This window comes from Sus scrofa, chromosome X, assembly GCF_000003025.6.
Source record: "Sus scrofa isolate TJ Tabasco breed Duroc chromosome X, Sscrofa11.1, whole genome shotgun sequence".
Classification (NCBI taxonomy): domain Eukaryota; kingdom Metazoa; phylum Chordata; class Mammalia; order Artiodactyla; family Suidae; genus Sus; species Sus scrofa.
Genome location: NC_010461.5, coordinates 54,197,629 through 54,222,837, shown reverse-complemented (window position 1 = coordinate 54,222,837; position 25,209 = coordinate 54,197,629). Strand labels below are relative to the sequence as shown.

General features: G+C 35.2%; 1 protein-coding gene across 7 annotated transcripts in view; it reads left to right on the top strand.

Annotated features, from left to right (window-relative positions):
* Window positions 1-25,209, top strand: part of OPHN1 (oligophrenin 1) — a 560,542-nt gene that overhangs the window by 394,208 nt on the left and 141,125 nt on the right. The window lies entirely within an intron of this gene.

Below are 25,209 nucleotides of genomic sequence, written 5' to 3'. Positions count from 1 at the left end.
ATCCATCATAAGTGACTGGACTTAGGTTCCAGTGCTACATAGCAGGATTTCATTGCTAATCCATTCCAAAGGCAATCGTTTGCATCTATTAATCCCAAGATCCCAATCCTATCCCACTCCATCCCTCACTCCAGTGATGCAATTTGATTACCTGCCTTAGGTAGTGATTACCAGATATCCCCACTGTAAAATGTATTTGGTAATTAATTTATCAGTCATTACTATGGCATCATATGAATATTTTGCTTCCCAGAAACCTTATTTCCAGTGACTTTACTATTCACTCATGCACCTGGTCTGAAAAAATTATTATATTCAGAGTGGTGCTCATATTCTTAACCCACATATCTAAATCTGTATTTTTCATAGGTTTTCATAGGTTTCTCTAAATTACTCTTATGTTCATATTTAAAAATCAACTTCTTCTTTGGAGTCTCTGTCATGGCTTAGCAGGTTAAGAATTCTGCTAGCATCCATGAGGATGTGGGTTTGGTCCCCAGCTTTGCTCAGTGGGTTTAAAGGATCCAGCGTTGCCATGAGCTGTGGTGTAGGTCACAGAAGAGGCTCAGATATGGTGTTGCTGGGGCACAGGCCAGCAGCTGCAGCTCCAATTCAACCCCTAGCCTGGAAACTTCCATGTTCTTTGGTTGGAGTGTAGCCCTAAAAAGACAAAAAATAAAAATAAATAAATAATTAATTAATTTCTTCCTAAGGAGTCAGTACATTTCACCTATTGGTTACTTGGTCACTTGGAGATTTTTTTTTTAATCCTACTTTTCTAATGAGTATTCCTTGAGTCAGCAGTATGAGTGAGAGTGCAGACTTACATTCAGATACTCCTCTACTTATTAATTGTGTGTCCTTAGCAAGTAATATAACTTCTCTGAAGCCCAGTTTCTTTATGTGTAAAATGGGATTTAAGATTATTTGTTTCATAGGGTTTCAAGGATTTAAGATAATGTATGTAAAATACTAAGCAAAGTTCTTATCATATAGTTAAACATTCAATACCTAGTAGCTATTAAAAATGAATGATAGGTAGCATTATGATTTGGATTGTAATGTACATTATAACTCTCTTCTGATCTTCTCTGGCTTGCCCATAATCTGTCTTTTCTTTGAATAGGTTTAATTTTTCTTTTTCTTTTTCTCTTAGAAACTCATTTACTTTTTTTTGTTTTGGTTGCACCCATGGCATGTGGAAGTTCCTGGGCCAAGGATCAAACCCAAGCCACTTTATTGACAACACCGGATTCTAAATCTGCTGTGCCACAAGGGAACTCCTTCATTTACCTTTTATTTCTCTTCTAGGTCACAGAGATGTGTCCTAAATATTTTGAGCTTCTTTAACCTGTGCTTCATTCTAGTGATCCAGAATGTAATATACATATTGAAATTTTAGGATTCTGTTACTAACTCCAGTACTGACTGTGATGGCCTCCCTGAGGTCCTTGGTGATATAAAGAAAACCAGTCTGCTTTTTCGTGTCTTAAGAAAAACTACTGATTTATCCCATGTATTTCAGAAAAGTGTATGGAACCTAGGCCTCTATCTTTATTACAGCAACTTTTTTTTCAATTCTCTCCCAATTCAGCCCCTTCTGGCATCATAAGCAGTAGCAAAATAAATGGTAATGGAGAGAGGCTGACATCTTTCTTGAGTTTCCTCTTATCTTACAGACTTCTGGTATCTTGTGATGTAAATCATCTACCAATTAACACTAACATATGGAACTGGATGCTTCTCAGTCGAAGTTCCTAAGGACATTACTTAAATTCATATGTGTTGTGCATGCAGATATCAGAGTGATGAATGCCAATGTGACAGAAGTTCTACTCAGCAATTTGTGAAAGAAGTACCCTAAGTCTAACTATCTAAATTGAATCAAACAAGGAGCCTATAAAGAGGAAGATTGGATGCAAAAAATTCCACTGACTAACCTCATCTAGAGAAGAAACTGTCCATTGAAAGGCATTAATCAGAAAAACCCCAAAAGGAAAGATTATTACAAACCACATTTTCTCTTCATTAGCTCTTCAGTACAACTTATTTTGGTTCACTTTTTTTTTTCAGGCTCCTCTCTCAGATATCTTTTCTGGAGTGAGACAGAACAGTAGAGTATTCTGTATTCTGATGCCACCCTGCTAGTCTTTAAATCCTGACCCCTGTTACTTATTAGTGGCTCCTTTTTGGGCATTTTTCTTAACCTCCATGGGCCTTTCTTTGCCCATCAGCAAAAGTTAGTAAATAGAAAATCAGAGCTGTGATGAAGAGTAAATGAGATAATGCAAGTAAAGTGTTTTCAATGGTTTAGTATATAGAAACTGGCAAATTTCACTAAGATATTAATATGCAATGATAAAATAGGTCTTTATTGACCTCTTTTAACTCCGAATCCTTTTTTTGAATGTTACCACATTAACTCAGATGTTATCATCTAGAAGAAAGTTGTATGGATGGATGGACAGCTCTGTGCATGAGAAAATTGTCTCTTAGCAGCCTCATCTTTTCTTGGAGTTAACCATTTTTTTCTGCCTTCTTTAAAGAAGTTCTCCTTTCCTTGACTTTTACATAACCTGGTTTCATGATGGTTCCAGCCTGTCTGACTTTTTGGAATTAATGTAGAGAGCCAAATAATCTAGAAAGGAATTCTGGTTTTAATTCTTATCTTTCAGTAGACTGGATGTCCACTATTGTCCCCTCTTCTCTCTCAATCAACTTGTTCCCACCTAAGGAATAACAAATAGAATGTGTTGAAAATCAGTGTTTGCTAAACTGAATTATGTATTAGAATAATGTAGAGAATTGTGTAAAAATACAGATTCCATGGTCCCATCCCTAGAAATTCCAATTAAGTCTTTCTGAGTCAGAGTCTGAGAATCTTCATTTTTTTTAAAAGCTCTCCACATAATTTTGATGCCATGAAAAATAGTCATTCTTTTAAGAACTATTGTTTAAAATGACAATTAGATTATTGGTCAAAGAATACTGTGAGATTCAGGTCGCTGATTCAGCCAATTTCAACCACTTTGGCAGTTACATGCACATACCTATATTCCCAAATACCCACACTTATACATACCCATACATACTCAAGTATTCACAATTATGGTACCCAAGGGTGCCAAGGGATTCAGAAGAAGCTAGTAGGTATATTTGCCAGGGATTTCTCATGCCTCAGCATTTGTTATCTTTGATCAAAAGCACTGAAACAAAAATTAGAATTTATATATATAAATGTTTTTTATTTCTGTGTATCTTCTTTGGAAAAATGTCTATTCAGGTCTTTTGCCCACTTTTCAATTGGGTTGTTGGCTTTTTTGCTGTTGCGTTGTATAAGCTGTCTGTATATTTTAGAGATTAAGCCCTTGTTAGCTGCATCATTTGAAACATTTTTCTCCCATTCTGTAAATTGTCTTTTTTTTTAAATGATTTCCTCTATGTGCAAAAGCTTGTCAGTTTGATTAGGTCCCATTGGTTTATTTTTGCTTTTATTTCTGTTGCTTTGGGAGAATGACCTGAGAAAACAGTTGTAAGGTTGTTATCAGAGAAGGTTTTGCCTATGTTCTCTTCTAGTATTTTGATGGTGTCTTGTCTTACATTTAAGTCTTTAAGCCATTTTGAGTTTATTTTTGTGCATGGTGTGAGGGTGTGTTCTAGTTTCATTTATTTGCATGCAGCTGTCCTGTTTTCCCAGCAACATTTGCTGAAAAGACTGTCTTTTCCCCATTTTATATTCTTGCTTCCTTTGTCAAAGATTAATTGACCATAGGTGTCTGGGTTTATTTCTGGGTTCTCTATTCTGTTCCATTGGTCTGTATGTCTGTTTTGGTACCAGGACCACACTGTCTAGATGACTGTGGCTTTGTAATATTGCCTGAAGTCTGGGAGAGAGATGCCTACTGCTTGGTTTATGTTCCTAAGAATTGCTTTGGCAATTCTGGGTCTTTTGTGGTTCCATATGAATTTTTGGATTGTTTGTTCTAGTTCTGTGAAAAATGTCATGGGTAATTTGACAGGGATTGCATTGAATCTGTAGATTGCTTTGGTTAGTATGGCCATTTTTACAATATTAATTTTTGCAACCAAGGAGCATGGAATATCTTTCCATTTCTTTGAATCCTCTTTTAATTTCCTTGATTAATGTTTATAGTTCTCAGCATATAAGTGTTTCTCCCCTCCTTGGTCTGGTGTATCCCCAGTTATTTGATTTTGTGAGGTGCAATTTTAAAAGGTATTGCATTTTTGTATTCCTTTTCTACTATTTCATTGTTAGTATACAGAAATGCGACTGACTTCTGAATGTTAATCTTATATCCTGCTACCTTGCTGAATTTTAAATAAGCTTTCAAATAATGCTTTCTGTACATTTGTAACATTCAAACTTCTGATGATATTGAAGGTTAAAAATTCACTAAGATTTTGGGACATACTATATATGCACTTTTTTTCCTGAGCCATTCCTGAGAGTATGTTTCAGATTTGATGTTCCTTTACTCTTAAGTACTTCAGTGTGTATTTCCTGAAAACAAGGAATACTATCTTATATAACCACAGTTCAATTATTAAAACAATGAAATTAACAATGATGCAATACTATTATCTAATGTACAGACCTTACATTAGATCTATTGAAAGGCAATCTTAGATCTTAGCTTTTATTTGTCATATTACTTTAGTCTTCTTTGCTCTGAAATCGTTCCTCAGCCTTTCTTTATCTTTTATAACCTCGACATTTTGAATAATACAGTCCAATAATTTTGTAGAAAACCCTTAATTTTTGGTTTGTCTAATATTTCCTCCTAATTAGATTCAGGCTATGAACTTTGGGCAGGAATACCACAATAGTGATATGTGTCCTTTTCAGTATCATATCAGAAGATACATGATACTTTTGTGCCATTACTGGTCATGTTAATTTTGATCATTGAGTTTAAGTACTATCTGCCAGGTTTCTGCACTGTAAATCACCACTCTTTACTTTGCAATAATTTGGAATCTGTGGGAGATTTTTTGAGACTGTCCTTTTTCTCAACAGCTCACTCACTAGGATTTATTCATGGTGCTCGGTTGAATTAATTATTAATATATTATTATTAGTATGTTATGACACTTACCAAATAGTGATTTTATAATTCTATCACTCTTTCTACATTTATTAGCTGACATTCTAAGGTATAACTATCTCTTATCATTTATTCATTCATTCATTTATAGCAGTTTGGATCTATGCATTTTTTTATTAGAGTATAATTGATTTTCAGTGTTGTGTCAATTTCTGTTGTATGGCATATTGACCCAGTCACACATATATTTACATTCTTTTTCTCATACTATCTTCCATCATATTCTACCCCAGGAAACTGGACATAGTATCCTGTGCTGTACAATAGTCTTCATTGCTTATCCATTCTGCATGTAATAGTTTGCATCTACCAACCTCAAACTCTCTGTCCATCCCATTTCCTTCCCGCTCTCCCCCAGCAACCACATGTTTCCTCTCCATGTCCTTGATCTGTTTCTGTTTTATAGATAGGATCTTTTGTGCCATATTTTAGATTACATAAAAGTGAATCCTTATTTCATTTAGTGGGTTATAATCCATTATATTCATTATTTTGATGGTCAGGTAATCATATATTTGGCCAATGGGAGTCTGCCTCTTCAAGCTGTTTTCTATATACATTTAACATTTCACTTCATTTCTTAAGCACTTCTTTACTTTCTGGCACAAGAAGAAATTCCTAACTTACACTTTGTCATCCCCAGCCCTGAATCCATCCATTTCTCCTAGGAGCCCTAGCTTATTTTATTGGAGAAAAGGTGTTTAAAAACCAAGATCTGGGCACTATGTGTACTCATTGCTACTGGGGTTTCGTTGCTCCTAGGTCCTCTCTCCACACTCAGCAATGCATAATAATACATATGTTTACATATATAACTATATATTCTGATGCCTCTAATTCCAGTCCAACACTATATGGTTCACTAAGGGTTTCTTCCTTTCCATATTTGTGATTCACCTCTTAGACAATGAGAAACCTGGCTCCCATTATTTAAAATATATTTACAGTTTTACTTAGTCCTAGAATATACAGAAAGTAATTGGAGAATTATTAACCCATAACTCTCAAAAAAATAAACCTACTAAATAGGTTTTGATGTTTGTTTATATTTTTTTCTGACATTTAGCCTGGAGGCTAAATATAGTCAAAATACTTTGTTCAAAAATTACTTGGATTATTCATCCTTCCCTATGTTGGCCCTGGCCTTGGTATATTTTGTTACTCTTTAGAAATCCAGTTAGTTTAATTTCTGTTTGTATTCCACTGTAGGATTTCCCCATCCCTTTATTTCTATTGTACCATTTGACTATATGAGGATTTAACATGGCTTCAAAAGTCATAATTATACCAAAAGACTTATTCAAGAGAAGTGTCATTTCACCCCAATTCTTTCTACTTCATTCCAATCCCTCCTAATATTTCCTACCAGTTTCCACCCAAACCCTGAAGGTAAAATTCTCATTCATGTCAGCTTTATCCTTCCTGTGTTGCTTTTTTGTACAAATGAGAAAATGTGTATGTATTTTCTCATTTCCTTCCTTCTTTTGATGGAAAATGTAGCATAATTTATACTTAAAACTTGACAATATATCCTGGAAATGACCCCATGTAAGCTCATATAGGTCTTCATCATTCTTTGTTACAGTTGCAGAGTATTCTATTATGTGGATATATTACAGTTTATTCAGCCTCTATCCTATGTAGGGACATTTAGTTTATGTTCAGTATTTTGCACCCACAAACAATGCTGTAATGAATAAACTTGTACACATATATTTTCATATTGTTGAAGGTTTATCTTCAGGGCAAATTATTAGAAGTGGGATTTCTGTGGCAAAATGCAAGTTCGTATACAGTTTTACAAGATATTCACAAATTCATCTCTAGAAGAGTTGTACCAATTTACTTTTCTTCTAACAATATATGAGAATACTTATATGAGAACCTTGTCAAAAAGAATATTTCGTTATAATTTTAAAACTTTTTTACTGATTTGATAACAAATGGTATTTCAGTGCAATTTTAAATTACATTTGTCTTACTATGAGAAACTTGTCCTTTTTCATGCTTAATCGTACATATACATACACACAGATGTATACATAATATGTATTTAAATTTTCTGTTAATGTCTTTTGACCATTTATTCACAACTTGAAAATTGTTTTTGACCCTCAGTATTTGAGAGGTGTTTTTACCTTTCATCTGCCATATATATCGTAAATATTTCCTTCCCAGTTTGTCAATTTTCAGTTAATATTATTTATGATAGTATTGGCATACATTTGAAAACTTTTTAGAAGTGAAATATATTAATATTTTATGTTATCGAATCTATACTGAATCATAGAAAGCCTTTACCTATAACTCTAGATATGTAGAGAGTGATCTGAATTTTCTACCAGCAATGTTGTGGTTTTATTTTTATGTTTATATCTCTGATCCATTTAAGAGTTTATTAGAGGGAATGGCCAAGATGGCAGATTCAGAAGATACTAAACTTACCTCCTACTTTGGGCATATCAAAAGTATAATTATTTACAGAGCAACCATCAATGAGAAAGACCAGAAAACTAGCAGAAAATATCATCTACAACTAAATATATAAAGAAGGAACCACAACAAGATGCGTAGAGATGCAATATAGTGAAGACCCATACCTACAGGTTGGCAACCCACACATGGGAAGATAATTACAATTGCAGAAGTTTCCCCCAAGGACCAAAGAGTTTGAGTCCCACATTGGGCTCCCCATCCAGATATTGTGCACAAGGAAGATGATCCCCGAGAATATCTGGCTTTGAAGGCCAGTGGGGCTTATTTCTGGAAGAGCCAGAAGCCTTTGGGAAATAAAGACTCCACTCTCAAAGAGACACACAAAGTCTTCTATACTTGAAGACCCAGGGCAGAAGCAGTGTTTGAACGAAGCCTGCATCGGCCCCACCTGATGATCTTAGAGAGCCTACTGGATAGGCATTAGGCAATTGGAGTTCACACTGGGAACATAGACACTCATGGCAGCCATTTTTGGAAGCTTGTTATACTCCAAGGACACTGGTACTGGCAAATGCCATTTTGGAATTCTCCCTCTAGATTATAAGGTCTGGAAACTAGCCATACCAACCAGCTTGTCCTATGAGTGCTGGGATGCCTAAGGCCAAGCAGCCAGCCAGGTGGAGACATAGTTCCATCCACTAGCAGGCCAGCTACCTTAAGATCCCTTGAGCATAAAGCCACCCTGAGACCTGGCCCTGTACTACAAAGGGCTCAGCACCCAGCCTTGCATACCAGTGCATGGGCACTATCCCCTGGATTCCCAGGGCCTAGTAGCCACTGAACCTGGATCCATCTCTGCCCACTAGTGGGTCAGCACTAGCCCTAGGACCCAGCCTCACTCCCCAGTGGGGAAGAATGAACCCTGGCACCTTCATGGCCCTGACCCCATCACTGGGAGGCTGACACCAGTTCTAGGACCCCCCAAACCCAACCCACTCACCAGAAGGTCAGCACCAGCCATGAGATACCTTGGACCCCTCAGCCAGTTGACCTATGATTCATTGCAACTCATTTGAGGGCCAACACCAGTTTTGAGACACCCTGGACCTTCCAGACAACGATGTCAGGAACCAGCCCCATCCACCAGCATGCTGACACTAGACCCAAGACCTCTGGCCACACTACCACCCACTCTGAAGGCAGCATCCTTGTGAGCTGGCCCCACCCATCAGTGGCCAGCAGTCTCCATACAAGATAGAACCTGGCAACCAACCAGAACAGTGGTTAGCTATGCCTACAAGACTGCCCATGGTAGGCAGCCAGCCTCAAGAGGAGGACAAATGCCACTCATATAGACAGTACCCTGGAGCATATGCCTCTTTTGACCAGAGGGGTGTGTACTGGTGGGATGTATAGGACATCTCCTACAGAAGGTCACTCCTATAAGCTCAAGAAATGTAAGACAACCCACTAAATATATAGAAATAAAGACAGAAAATTAAACAAAGTGAGGCTACAGAGGAATATGTTCCAAACCAAGTATCAAAATAAAACTCCAGAAGAACACAGTGAAATAGAGGTAGGCAATCTACCAGACAAGGAATTCAAGTTAATGATCATAAAGTTGTTAAAAAAACTTAGGAGAAGAATGGGTGAACTCTTCTAACAAAGAGTTAGAAAATATAAAGAAGACCTAAACAGAGCTGAAGAATACAATAATTGAAATGAAAAATTGCACCAGAAGGAGTCAGTGGCAGATTAGATGATATCGAGTAGATGAACAAGCTGGAAGACAGAGTATTGGAAATCACTGATGCTTCATGGAAAGCAGAAAAAAAGCGAATAAAAAGAAATGAGGGCAGTTTGAGACCTCTAGAACAACACCAAGCATATAACGTTCACATTATAGAGGTCCCAGTAGTAAAAGAGAGCGAAAGAGGCAGAGAACACATTTAAAGACATAATAGCTGAACATTTCCCTAACCTGGGAAAATAAACAAATGTCTAGGTCTAGAAGTTAGAAAGCCTCCAATAGGATCAACTCAAACAGGTCTACACAAAGAAATACTGTAATTAAAATGGCAAAAATTGAGTTCTCTTGTGGCACAGCAGGTTAAGGATATGGCATTGTCACTGCTGTAATGTGGGTTCAGTCACTGGCCTGGGAACTTCCACATGCCACGGGCACAGCCCCCCCCCAAAAAAAAAGTAGGCAAAAATTAAAAATAAAGACAGAACGTTAAAAGCAGCAAAGAAGAGCAATGGGTTACATATAAGGGAACTCTCATAAGCTCACAGCTGACTTTTAAGCAGAAACTGTGAAGGCCAGAAGGGAATGGGATGATATGTTTAAAATGATGAAAGGAAACACACACACACACACACACACACACACAAACACAAAACTACAACCAAGAATACTCTATTAAGCAAGATTCCATTCAGATTTGATGGAGATATCAAAGTTTTACAGACAAGCAAAAACACCACCAAACCAATTTTAGAAAATTCCCTCAATGAAAAAGAAAAAAACCACAAATGGAAACATGAAAATTATGAAAGGAAAAAAATCTCATTGGTAAAGTCAAATGAACACTAAAGCTATTAAAGGTAGTATGAAGTTTAAAAGAGAAAAGTAGTTAATGAATACACAAAACAAAATGATGTAAAATATGTTGGTGAAAATAGTAAACGTTTAGGGTAAAGTAAAAATGCAGTGTTGTTAAAATGCATTTGAGTTGTTTCCACTACATCTCAGTGGGTTAAGAATCCCACTAGTATCCATGAGGATTGGGGTTCAATCCCTGGCCTTGGTCAGTGGGTTAAGGATCTGGTGTTGCTGCAAGCTGCAGTGTAGGTCACAGATGCAGCTTGGATCCCACATTGCTGTGGCTGTGGCATATGCTGGCAGCCCTAGCTCTGATTTGACTCTTAGCCTGGGATCTCCCATATGCCTCAAAGGCAGCCATAAGCAAAAAAAAAAAAAAAAAAAAAAAAAGCAATTTAAGAGATCAGAAATTTAAAATAATTATATATATATGTATACACACACACACACACACACACACACACACACACACCCCTCATGGTAAACATAATCCAAAAATCTTTAATACATACACACAAAAAATAGATTCCAGTCATAACACTGAACATAGTTATGAGATCACAAGGGAAAAGCACAAACAAAGAAGACAGGAACAAAAAAGAACTACAAAAGCCTACCCCAAGCAATTAATAAAATGGCAATACATACATACCTGTCAAAATTTACATTAAATGTAAATTGACTAAATACTCCAGAATATATAGAGTGGCTGAAAAGATTAAAAAAAAAACCATGTATAATGTTGCCTACAAGAAACTCACTTCAGATCTAAAGACACACAAAGAAGTAAACTGAAAGGAGGGAAAAATATTCCATGCAAATGGAAATGAAAAGAGAGCTGTGCTGTCAATACTTACATTAGACAAAATAAACTTAAAAATAAAGACTTTTGAAAGTGCCAAAGAAGGACGTTACAAAATGATCAAAGAATCAACCCGAGAAGAAGATATAACAGTCGTAAATATATATTCCCAAAATATGAGCACCACATTACATAAAGCAAATATTAATAGACATAAAGGGAAAAATAGACAGTATCACAATAGTAATAAGGGAATTTAAAACCCAAAAACTGACACATGAAAATATTCTCAATATCACCAAGCATCAGGGAAATGCTAATCAAAACAGTGACTGTCAGAATTAAGATGACAGATGAGTAAGATGTGGCAATCACCTTCTTCCACAAATATAAAAAAAAAAATCTACATGTATAACAATTCACACAGAACATCTATTGAACAGTGACAGAAGACCTTAAACCTCCAAAGAGGTCAAGAAACTGGATAGAGCAAAATGAAAAAAAGATAGCAAATAAAGAAATAAAGAGAAAGAAAGTTTAAGAGAAATATTAAAAGCAATCCTCTAAATAAAAGCTAAATAAGAAGAAATAATAAGGAGGAATTAAATCACAGCTGGAAAGCAATCACGTAAATAAGGCAGTATACAGATCTAAAAAGAAAAAAATATTGTAAAAGCAACTATAAACACAAGCAACAGCAAAACGATAAACAGAGATGTTAAAAAGGACATCAAAATCATAAAATGTGGGAAAGGAAAGCAAGAACATCAAGACTCTTTTTTTTCTAGAATGTATTTGTTTTGTTTGTTTGTTTTTTTGTTTGTTTGCCTTTTCTAGGGCTGCTCCTGCGGCATATAGAGGTTCCCAGGCTAGGGGTCGAATCGGAGCTGTAGCCGCCAGTCCACACCAGAGCCACAGCAACGTGGGATCCGAGCCACATCTGCCATCTACATACACCACAGCTCTCAGCAACTCCAGATCCTTAATTCACTGAGCAAGGCCAGGGATCGAACCCTCAACCTCATGGTTCCTAGTCAGATTCATTAACCACTTCACCACAATGGGAACTCCAGTATTTGAGTCTCTATGACTATCAGGCTAAAGGAAGCAGATATAGGAATGGGTTAACATACTGAAAAACAGGGAAACTACAAATCAAAACCAAACAATACTACGTTGAATAACAATGGTGAGAGTTGGCATCCTTGTCTTGTTCCAAATTTTAGTGCAAAGTCATTCAGCTTTTCTCCACTATTACATTTGTTGTGAGTTTGTCATAAATGGCTTTGATTATGTTAAGCTATGTTCCCTCTATACCCACTTTGGTAATATTTTTATCATGAATAGCTGTTGGACTTTGTCAAATGCTTTTTCTGCATCTATTGAGATGATCATGTAGTTTTTGACTTTTCTTATGTTAATGTAGTTAATGACATTAATTGATTTGCATATGTTGAGCCATCCTTGTGAACCTAGGATGAATCCCACCTGGTCGTGGTGTATGATCTTTTTTATATGTTGTTGGATGCAGTTGCATAAAATTTTGTTGAGAATTTTTGCGTCTATATTCATCAGAGACGTTGGTCAATAGTTTTCATTTTTGGTGATATCTGTGTCAGGTTTGGGGATTACAGTGATGATGGTGTCATATAATATCTTTAGGAGTGGTCTTTCTTCTTCAAACTTTTGAAAAAGTATGAGGAGGATGGGTATAAATTCCTCTTTGTATGTTTGGTAGATTTTGCCTGTGAAACCATCTGGCCCTTGACTTTAATTTGTGGGGAGTGTTTTTATGACATATTCAACTTCATTTCTAGTGATTGGTCTGTTCAGTTGATCTATTTCTTCTTGATTCAGTTTTGGCAGGCTATGTCTCTAGAAAGTTGTGGATTTCTTCTAGGTTGTCAAATTTGTTAGCACACAATTGTTCATAGTATTCTGTCATGGTTTTTTGTATTTCCATAGTAACTGTTGTGATTTCTCCTTTTTCATTTCTTATTTCGTTTATTTGGGTTTTTTCTCTCCTCTTCCTGGTGAGTCTGGCCAGAAGTTTGTCAATTTTGTTTACCTTTTCAAAGAACCAGCTCTTGGTTTTATTGTCTATCATTTTTTAAAATCTGTATTTTATTGAATTCCTCTCTGAGCTTTATGATTTCCTTCCTTCTTCTGGCTTTAGGTTTTGCTTGCTCTTCTTTTGCTAATTCATTTAGGTGGTGGTGGATTAAGATGTCAATTTGAGATTTTTCTACTTTTTTGAGGAAGGCTGTATTGCTGTGAATTTCCCTCTGAGCAAAGCTTTTGCAGCATCCTATAGATTTTGAGTTGTTGTGTCTTCATTATCATTTGTCTCGAAGTATTTTTTAATTTCTTTCTTGATTTCCTCATTGACCCATTGGTTATTTAGTAGCATATTGTTTAGTCTCCGTGTAGTGGTTTTTTCCTCATTTCTTTTCCTGTGGTTGATTTCTAGTTTCATGCCATTGTGGTCAGAGAAGATACTTGAAATAATTTCTATACTCTTAGAAATTAAATTGAGGTTAGCTTTGTGCCCCAGTATGTGATCAATTCTTGATAATGTTCTATGTGCACTTGAGAAGAATGCATATATTCTGATTTATTTGAATGTAATGTACTGAAAATGTCAATGAAGTCTAACTTTTCTACTGTGTCCTTTAGGATTTCTGTTGCTTTATTGATTTTCTGTCTAGAGGATCTCTCCATTGATGTGAGTGGGGTGTTAATATCTCCTATTATTTTATTCCCATATATTTCTCCTCTTATGTGTCTTATTAATTGTTGTAAGTAATTGTTTCCTCCTGTACTAGGGGCATATATATTGATGATTGTAATATTCTCTTCTTGAATGGATCCTGTCTTTTTTGGCTTTTTTTTTTTTTTGGCCTTTTCTGGGGCTGCTCCCATGGCATATGGAGATTCCCAGGCTAGGGCTCTAATTGGAGCTGTAGCTGTCAGCTACACCAGAGCTATAGCAACACGGGATCCTAGCCATGTCTGTGACCTACTCCATATCTCACGGCAAAGCCGGATCCTTAACCCACTGAGCAAGGGCAGGGATCAAACCCGCAACCTCATGTCTCCTAGTCAGATTTGTTAACCACTGAGCCATGACAGGAACTCCTTGAATGGATCCTTTAACCATTAAATAGTGTGCTTCTTTGACTTTGTTCATGGCCTTGAATTTAAAGTCTATTTTGTCGGATATGAGCATTGCAACTCCTGCTTTCCTGTCTTGTCCCTTGGCATGAAATATCTTTTCCCATCACCTCACTTTCAATCTATAAATGTCCTTTGCTCTAAATTGAACTTCTTGTAGACACCAGATTGAAGGTTTTTTTTTTTTTGTCTTTTTTTATCTCCTGAGGGCTGCACCCACAGCATATGGAGTGCCCAAACTAGGGGTTCAATCAGAGTTGTAGCTGCTGGCCTCCACCACAGCCACAGCAATGCCAGATCCGAGCTGCATCTGCAACCTATACCATAGCTCACAGCAACACCAGATCCTTAACCCACCAAGCACGGCCAGGGATCAAACCCCCAAACTCATCATTCCCACTTGGTTTCATTAACCACTGAGCCATGATGGGAACTCCAGTTTTTTGTTTTTTTATCCAATCTGCCACTCTGTGTCTTTTGATTGGAGCATTTAGTCCATTGACATTTAAGGTGATTATTGATAGATATTTATTTATTCCCATTTGAAACACTGTTTCCCAGGTGATTCTTTGTTTCTCTCTTCTTCTTTTTTTTGTTAAAGGGTTTCCATTTGTTTTATTCTTGAGTACTTTTCAGTTTTTGTGAATGTAATATTTGGTTTTGATTTGTGGTTGCCCTGTTTTTTAAGTATATTATCCCCTTCCTATATCTGCTTGCTTTTGCCTGTTAGTCATATAGGCTCAGACACATCAATGAAATGCAAAAGGAATCTTTATTTTCTTACTTTCCTTCCCCATATTGTATGATTGTGATGTCTTATTTTTTTTAACATCCTCATGTTTAGATTTGAATGCTGGCTTATTTAAGTGATTGCTTTCCAATTGAAGCCCTAGCCACAGCAATCAGACAAACAAAAGAAATAAAACTGCCACTGTATGCAGATGACATGATACTAAGTATAGAAAACCTCAAGGACTCAACCCAAAAACTACTTGAACTGATGAGCAAATTCAGCAAAGTAGCAGGATGTAAGATTAGCACTCAGGAATCAATCACATTTCAGTGTACTAACAATGAAATAGTAGAAAAGAAATACAAAATACAATACGTTTGAAAATTTCACCCCAAAACATCAAATACCTGGGAATACACCTGATCAAGGAGGTAAAAGATTTATACGTCAAGAACTACAAAAAATTAATCAAGGAAATTAAGCAAGATGTAAAGAAATGGAAAGATACTCCATGCTCCTGGGTTGCAAAAATTAATACTGTAAAAATGGCCATATTACCCAAAGCAATCTACAGATTTGATACAATCCCTATCAAATTACCCAGGACATTTTTCACAGAACTAGAACAAACAATCCAAACATTTAGATGGAACCACAAAGGCCCAGTATTGCTAAAGAAATTCTGAAGAACAAAAACCAAGCAGGAGGCGTAACTCTCCCATACTTCGGGCAATATTACGAAGCCACAGTCATCAAGACAGTGTGGTACTGGTACCCAAACAGACGGACAGACCAATGGAACAGAATATAGAGCTCAGAAATAAACCCAGACACCCATGGTCAATTAATCTTTGACAAAAAAAGCCAGAATATAAAATGGGAAAAAGACAGTCTATTCAGTGAGTATCGCTGGGAAACCTGGACAGCTGCATGCAAATCATTGAAACTAGAACAAACCCTCATACCATGCACAAAAATGAACTCAAAATGGCTGAAACACTTAAATATAAGACAAGATACCATCAAACTCCTGGAAGAGAACATGGGCAAAACATTCTCTGACATCAACCTTACAACTGTTTTCTCAGGTCATTCTACCAAAGCAACAGAAATAAAAGCCAAAATAATCCAATGAGACTTAATCCAGTTGACAATCTTTTGCACAGCTAAGGAAACCAAAAAGAAAACTAAAGGACACCTTTCAGAATTGGAGAAAATCATTTCACATGTTGTAACCGACAAGGGCTTAATCTCTAGGATATCCAAGCAACTTGTACAACTAAACAGCAAAAAAGCCAACCATCCAATGGAAAAATGGGCGAAAGACCTGAATAGACATTTCCCCAGGGAAGACATATAGATGGCCAACAAGCACATGAAAAAAATGCTCAATATCCCTGATTATTAATGAAATGCAAATCAAAACTACCATGAGATACCATCTGACACCAGTCAGAATGGCCATCATTAATATGTCCACAAATAACAAATGCTGGAGGGGGTGTGAAGAAAAGGGAACTCTCCTGCACTGTTGGTGGAAATGTAAACTGGTACAGCCACTATGGAGAACAGTTTGGAAATACTGTAGAAAAGTATACATAGGACTACCATATGACCCAGCAATCCCACTCTTGGGCATATATCCAGACAAAATTTTCCTTGAAAATACACATGCACCTGCATGTTCATTGTAGCACTATTCACAATGGCCAAGACATGGAAACATTTCAAATGTCCATCAACAGATGATTGTATTTGGTATACATACACAATGGAATACTACTGAGCCACAAAAAAGAATGATATAATGACATTTTCAGCAAGATGGAGAGAACTAGTGACTCTCATAATGAAGTAAGTTAGAAAGAAAAAGATAAATACCATGTGATATCACTTATATCTGGAATCTAATATATGGCACAAATGAACCTTTCCACACAAAAGTAAATCATGGACTTTGAGAGAGACTTGTGTTTGCCAAGGGGGAGTGGTAGGGAGTGGGATGGATTGGGAGCTTGCAGTTAAGAGATGCAAACTATTGCCTTTGGAATGGATTAGCAATGAGATCCTGCTGTGTACCACTGGAAACTATGTCTGGTCACTTATGACAGAGCATGATAATGTGATAAAAAATATGAACATGTATGTGTAACTGGTCACCATGCTGTATAGTAGAAAATTGGCAGAACACTGTAAACCAGCTATAATGGAAAAAATAAAAATAAAAATAAAAATAAACAAATGATACATTCAGAAAAGAAAAGGATGCAAGCATAAAATAAAAGGAAGTCACCCCCCCAAAAAGTAGATAAGACAGGAACAAAGGAGAAACATTGAATTCCCTGGAAAACCTGGTTAACAATGGCAAAAAATTCATATTTATTAATCATTACCTTCAATGTCCCCTTAAAGCAACAGACACATATAAACTTAAAGTGAGGAGATGAAAAAAGTTATTTCATATGAATAGAAAAAACGGGAAAGCAGGAGTTGCAATACTCATATTAGACAAAATAGACCTTGAATCCAAGGCCATAAAGAAAGATAAAGAAGGAAACTAATTGTAAAAGGATCAATTTTAGAAAAGAATATTACCCTCATCAATACATGTGCTCCTAATATAAGTGAAATTGATGGGAATACAATTAATAGTGTGAGCTTTTAACACCCTACTCACATCAATGGAAAGATCCTCTAGACAGAAAATCAGTAAGACAACAAATATCCTAAATGACATAATAGATAAGTTAGACATATGTGCTACTAATCAATAAGGCAATCAAAAGGGTAATTAAAAAGTACCTTGAAACAATTCATAATGGAGACACAGCTATTCAAAATCTATGGGATGCCAAAAAATCGTTCTTAGAGGGAAGTTGATAGCAATACAGGCCTTTGTCATAAAAGAAAAAAAATCTCCAATCAACAACTTAACCTCCCTCCTAAATTAATTAGAAAACGAAGAACAAACAAAACCTAAAGTAAGCAGAAGGAATGAAATCATAAATATCAGAGAGGAAGTTAATAAAATAGAGATTTATAAAACAAAATAAAAAATCCATAAAAACAAGAGCTGGTTCTTCTAAAGGGTAAACTAAATTGACAAATTTATGGACAGACTCACCAGGAAGAGGAGAGAAAACTAAAATAAACAAAATAAATGAAAAAGGAGAAATCTTAAAGGAGACCTCAGAAATACAAAAAAATAAGAGAATGCTGTGAACAATTATATGCCAATAAAATTGACAACCTGGAAGAAATGGACAACATTCTAGAGACATACAGCCTGCAGAAACTGAATCAAGAAGAAACAGATTAATTGAACAGATGGATCACTAGAACTGAAGTTGAATATGTAATAAAAATTACTCCCTACAAACAAAAGCCCAATACCAGATAGATTCCCAGGCAAATTTTTCCGAACATATAAAGAAGAACTTATACCCATCCATCTTAAAATTTTCCAAAAGGTTGAAGAAGAAGAAAAATAATCCCAAAGACCTTCTATAAAGGCACCATCACCCTAATACCAAAACCAGACACAGACACTACCAAATAAAGAAAATTATAGGACAAATTATTTGATGAATATAGACACAAAAATTCTCAAAAAAATTTTAGCCAACTGAATCCAACAACATATAAAAAATATCATACACAACAACCAAGTGGGAGTCATCCCAATTTCACAAGGATTATTCAAAATATGCAAATAAATCAACATTATACACCACATTAACAAAAGAAAAGTAAAAAAAAAGCACATGATCATCTTATTTGTTGCATCAAAGCATTTGACAAAATACAAAATCCATTTGTGATAAAAACTCTTACCAAAATTAGTATAAAGGGAACATACCTTAACATAATAAAAGCCATTTATGAGAAACCCACAGCCAATTAAAGCCTTCCTGATAGAATCCGGAACAAGACAAGGATGCCCAATCTCATCACTGGTGTTCAACATAGGAATGGAACTCCTAGGATCAGCAAGCAGACAAACGAAAGAATTAAAAGTTTTCCAAACTGGAAGAGAAAAGATAAAATTGTCACTGTATACAGATGACATGATACTATTACATAGAAAACCCTAAGGATTCCACACAAGAACTACTCAAACTTATCAATGAATTCTGCAAAGTAGCAGGATATAAGATCAATATTATGAATCAGTTGCATTTCTGTATACTAATATGAAATATTAGAAAAGGAATACACAAATACAATACCTTTAACATCATAGCCCCAAAATTAAATATATAGGAGTAAACCTGACCAAAGATGTGAAAGACTTGTATGCTGAAAATTATAAGCCATTTGTTAAGGAATTAAAGAGGATTCAAAGAAATAGAAAGATATTACATGCTTCTATATAGGAAGAATTAATATTGCAAAAATGGCCATACTACCCAAAGCAATCTACAGATTCAATGCAATCCCTATCAAATTACCTATGACATATTTCAAGGAACTAGAATAAACAATCCAGATATTTATATGGAACCATAAAAGACCTAGAACTACCAAAGCAATCCTGAGAAAAAAAAAAACAACAAGCAGGAGTCACCACTCTCTAAAACTTCAGACAATATTATAAAGCCACAGCAATCAAGACAGTATGGTACTTGTACACAAACAGACATACAGACCAATGGAACAGAAGAGAGAACTCAGAAATATACCCAAACGCCTGTGGCCAATTGGTCTTCAACAGAGGTGACAAGAATATAAAATGGGATAAAGATAGTCTATTTAATAAGTGGTGCTGTGAAAACTGGTTAGCGGCATGTAAATCAGTGAAACTAGATCACACCATCACACCATGAACAAATATAAACTCAAAATGGTTTAAAGACATCATAAGACAAGACACCATAAAACTCCTCGAAGAGATCATAGGCAAAACATTCTCTGACATCAACTGTACAAAATTTTTTTTTAGGTCAGTCTCCGAAGGCAATAGAAATAAAAACAAAAATAAGCCAATGGAACCTAGTCAAACTGACAAGCTTTTGCACAGCAAAGGAAAGCATAAAAAAATAAGACAACCTCGGAATGGGAGAAAATAGTTGCAAATGATGCAACTGACAAGTGCTTAATCTCTAAAATATAAAAACAACTCATATAACTCAACAGAAACAAACAACCCAATTTAAACATCGGCAGAAGCCCCGAATAGTATTTCTCCAAATAAGATATACAGATTGCCAACAGGCACGTGAAAAAATGCTCAACATCACTAATTATTAGGGAAATATAAATCAAAACTACAGTGAGGTCCCACTTCACATCAGTCAGAATGGCCTTGATTAGTTAAGTCTACAAATGACAAATGCTGGAGAGTGTGTGAATAGGAACTCTCCTACACTATTGGTGGGAATATAAAATGGTATAACCACTATGAAACGCAGTATGGAGTTACATCCAGAAAGTAAATATGAAACTACCATATGATCCATCAATCCCACTCCTGGGCATATATCTGGACAAAACCTTCATTGAACAAGTTACACACACCCTTAGGTTCATTGCAGCACTATTCACAATAGCCAAGACATGGAAACAACCTAAGAGTCCATCAACAGATGAATGGATTAAGAAGATATGGAACATACACACCATGGAATACAACTCAGCCACAAAAAAAGAACAAAACAATGCCATTTGCAGCAACAAGGATGGAACTAGAGAGTCTCACACTAAGTAAAGTAATTCAGAAAGATAAAGACAAATAACATATGATATCGCTTATATCTGGAATCTAATATGTGGCAGAAATGAACCTACCTATAGAGAGGAAACAAACTCATGGACATGGAGAACAGATTTGTGGTTGCCACGGAGGAAGGGGAGAGATTGGAATGGACTAGGAGTTTGGGATTAATAGATGCAAACTATTGCATTTGGAGTGGATAAGCTACGAGATCCTGCTGTAGAGCACAGGGAACTATAATCACTTTTGATGGAAAATGATGGAGGATATTGTGAGAAAAAAATATATAAAACTGGGTCACTTTGCTATACAATTGAAATTGACAGAACATTGTAAATCAGCTATAATGAAAAATTTAAAAAACACACAGTGAGGTATCACCTAACACTTGTATGAATGGCTATTATCAAAAAGACAGAGGGCATTCCTGTTGTGGCTCAGTGGTTAACGAACCCGACTAGTATCCATGAGGATGTGGTTTCAGTCCATGGCCTTGGTCCATGGGCTGGAGATCTGGAGTTGCTGTGAGCTGTGGTGTAGGTTGCAGATGCAGCTCAGATCCTGAGTTGCCACGGCTGAGGCGTAGGCTGGCAGCTGCAGTTCCAATTTGGCCCCTAACCTGGGAGCTTCCATATGCCTTGGGTGCTACCCTAAAAGGACAAAAGACAAAAAAAAAAGACAACAAAGAACAAGTCTTGGTGAGGATGTGTAGAAAAGTGAACCCCATTACATTGTTGCTGGGTATGTACATTGGTGTAGCACTGTGGAAAACAGTATAGATATATCTCAAAAAATTAAACTAGAACTATGATATGATTCAGTAGTTCCAGTCTTGCATATTATCTGAAGGAAATAGAAACACTAATGTGAAAATATCTATGTACCTCTATGTTATTATTATTATTTAAAATGCAGTATTTATAATAGCCAATATATGGAAACAACCTACGTCTCCATTAGTCGATCAATTCATAAAGAAGATCTTTTGTATGTGTAGATAGATAGATACAGATATATACATATATAGATATAGATACACACAAGCAAATACTGCTCAGCTATTAGAAAGGATGTAATCTTGCCATTTGTGGAAACATGAATGGACCTAGAGAGTATTATGCTAAGAGAAATGTCAGACAGAGAAAGACAAATATTGTATGATTTCACTTATGTATGGAATTTAAGAAACTAAACAAATGAACAGATAACCCAACAGAAACAGTCATAGATTCAGAGAACAAAATGTGGTTATCAAAGGGGAGAATTGTGTGGGGTGGAAAGAAATACATGAGGGAGATTAAGATGTACAATCTTCCAATTCCAAAATAAATGAATCATGATTATGAAATGACAGTGTGGTGAATATAGTCCATAACTTTGTAATATATTTGTATGATGACATATCATAACTAGACTTATCATGACAGTCATTTTGAAATGTGCAAAAATACTGAATCACTGTAACGTGTGATAGGAATAAACAGTGTATTTCTATGGCATTTCTGCTTCAAAAACAGACAAGTAAACTCAGAAAAAGAGATCAGATTTGTGGTTACTAGAGGAGAGGGGTAGGGGAAAGGGGATTGGATGAAGGAAGTCGAAGGGTACAAACTTCATTATAATATAAATTCTAGGCATGTAATGTACAACATGATAAATATAACTAACACCACTCTATGCTATATATGAATTTTGTTAATATAGTAAATCCTGAAATTCTCATCCCAGGAAATTTTTTTTTTCTATTTCTCTAATTTTTTTTGTCTGAGATGATGAATGTTCAAGAAGTTACGGTGATATTTATTTCATGATATGTTTAAGTCAGATTATGCTATATACTCTAAACTGATATAGTGCTGTATGTCAATTATATCTCAATAAAACTGAAAAGGGTTTATTTTTATATGTGGTAAGAAGTATGGATCTATTTTTTTCTTTGTTCAAATAGCTAATTTGTCTTTGAATAGTATGTTTTAATGTCTGACAGAGCTAGTCCTCCAATTACCTTTTTTTCTCTCTGTTTTCATGGGTATTTTTGTCAGTTTATTTTCCATATGAGCTTCTATATCAACTTGTCCATCCATATATAAAATGTTGTTGCTAGTTTAATTGGGGTTATGTTTGACTGATATATTAATTTAGAGAGAATTGACTTCCTTATCACCTTTAGTCATATTCTCTCAGAACAAGGAACATTTTTCCATTTGTTCAAGTGAGTTTTTATGTTGTCTTCCTTATGCAGCTGCCACACATTTCTAATTAAGTTTATTTCTTTAATTTATATTTTTATTGAAGTATAGTTGATTTAAGATGTGTTAGTTTCAGGTGTACAGCAAAATGATTCAGTTATACATGCATACACAAATATATATATTCTTTTTCAGATTCTTTTCTGTTAGTTTGAAATATTGAATATAGTTCTCTGTGCTACACAGTAGATCCTTTTACATATAGTAGTGTGTATATGTTAATCCCAAACTCCTAATTTATCCCTTTCCACTTCCTTTCCTCTTTTGTAACTATAAATTTGTTTTATAAGCATATGTTAGTCTGTTTTTGTTTTGTAAATAAGTTTGTCCCATTTTTTTAGATCCCACATAAAAGTGATATCATGATATTTGTCTTTGTCTGATTTCACTTAATATGGTAATGTCTAGATCCATCCTTGTTGCTAAGAATGGCATTATTTCATTCTTTTCTATGGCTGGGTAGTACTCCATTGCATATATGTACCACATCTTCTGTATGCATTTATCTGTCGATGGACACAGGTTGTTAACATGTGTTGGCTATTGTAAATAGTACTGCTATGAATGTTAAGTTGCATGTATCTTTTTGAATTGTGGTTTTTCTCTGGATATATGCCCAAGAGTGGGATTGCTGGATCATATAGTAATTCCATTTTTAGTTTTTAAAAGTACCTCCATAAGCAATTGAGACAGTAAAACAGAGCTGGAGGAATCAGGCTCCCTGACTTCAGACTATACTACAACGTTTTAGCAATCAAAACAGTATGGTATTGGCACAAAAACAGACACATAAATAAATGGAAGAAGATAGAAATCCCAGAAATAAACCCACATACCTATGGACAATTAACACATGTCATAGGAAGCAAGAATATACAGTGGAGAAAAGACAATATCTTCAATAAGTTGTGCTGCTAAAATTGGACAGCTACATATAAAAGCATGAAACTACAATGCTCTCTAACACCATACACAAAAATAAACTCAAGATGGATTAAGGGCCTGAATATAAAACCAGATAGTATAAAACTCTTAGAGGAAAATATAGGTACAACACTCTGACATGAACCACAGCAATTACCATATTATCCAGCAATCCCACAGTATTTTTGGATCCATCTCCTGGAGTAATGGAAATAAAAACAAAAATAAACAAATGGCACCTAGTTAAAGAGTTTTGCACAACAAATGAAAGCATAATAATTATAATGATTTCATCTTCTTTGCTGCTATTGTAAATGGGATTTCCTTTATTATTATAATTTCTAGCTAGTTATTGTTTGTGTATGTGAAGGCTGTTGATCTATGTATGTTAATTTTATGTTTTAAATCTTTAATGAATGCTTCAGTTATTTCTATTAATTGTATTATATGTTCTATTGGCCTTCTAGATATACTCTCATATTATCTACAAATAAAATAGTGTGCCTTTTTTCCCCAATTCTTAAGCACTTCTCTGTTAGTGAGTATGTGTTTTATCATGTTAAGATTTCTAAACTATCAATTCTTAATTGTAGTTTTTTTTGAAGTCAGGAAAATTTCAATTTTGTTGAAGCCTTTTTCAATATCTTTGGAGATAGTCACAGTTTTCATTTAAGCCTATTAAATAAGGTATAACTAGATTTCTTAATATTGAATCACTTTGCATTTCTGCATACAATTCTTGCATTTCTGGAATAAATCAAATTTAGCCATGATATATTATTTTCTTAATATGATATAGGAGACTGTTTACTAATAATTTATTATAGATTTTTGCATAATTATTTACAGGTGATATTGTTCCATAAATTTCTGATACAATCTTTATCAGGTCTTATTATGAATATTACCCTTGTTTATCTGAAAACTTACAAACTTTTGATTTGTTTTCAATGCCCCAGAAAAATTTATGGATCATTGAGACTCAGTGTTCTTTGAATGTTTAGTAGAATTTCCTCTGGTATTAGTGTGTGTGTGTGTGTACAGACCCTAGCTAAATAACTTTCTGTATTTCCACTGCCTCTGTGAAAAATGATCACTTTAAGCTTTCTGTCTCTAATGGAGTTAACCTTGGTAAAATTTCATCTAGCTTTGCAATTTATTAGCACTGAGTTTTGAGTCTCTTATGACTTGTAAAATTTCTTCTATTTTAGTGGTTTTTCCTTTTTGTATATTTGTGCTTTTTAATATATTTATTCTTTTTAAAATAAGGTTATCTTGTGACTTGTTTATTTTGTATTTTTTTTCAATAGAATGATTTAAATTTATTAATTAGATCTACTGTGCCTACCTATTGATTTCTACTCTTTTTATTATTTTCTTTTTGGATCTTACTTTTGGTTTCACTCATTGTTCTTTCTTTAGCTTTTTTTGAGCTAAAATTTTT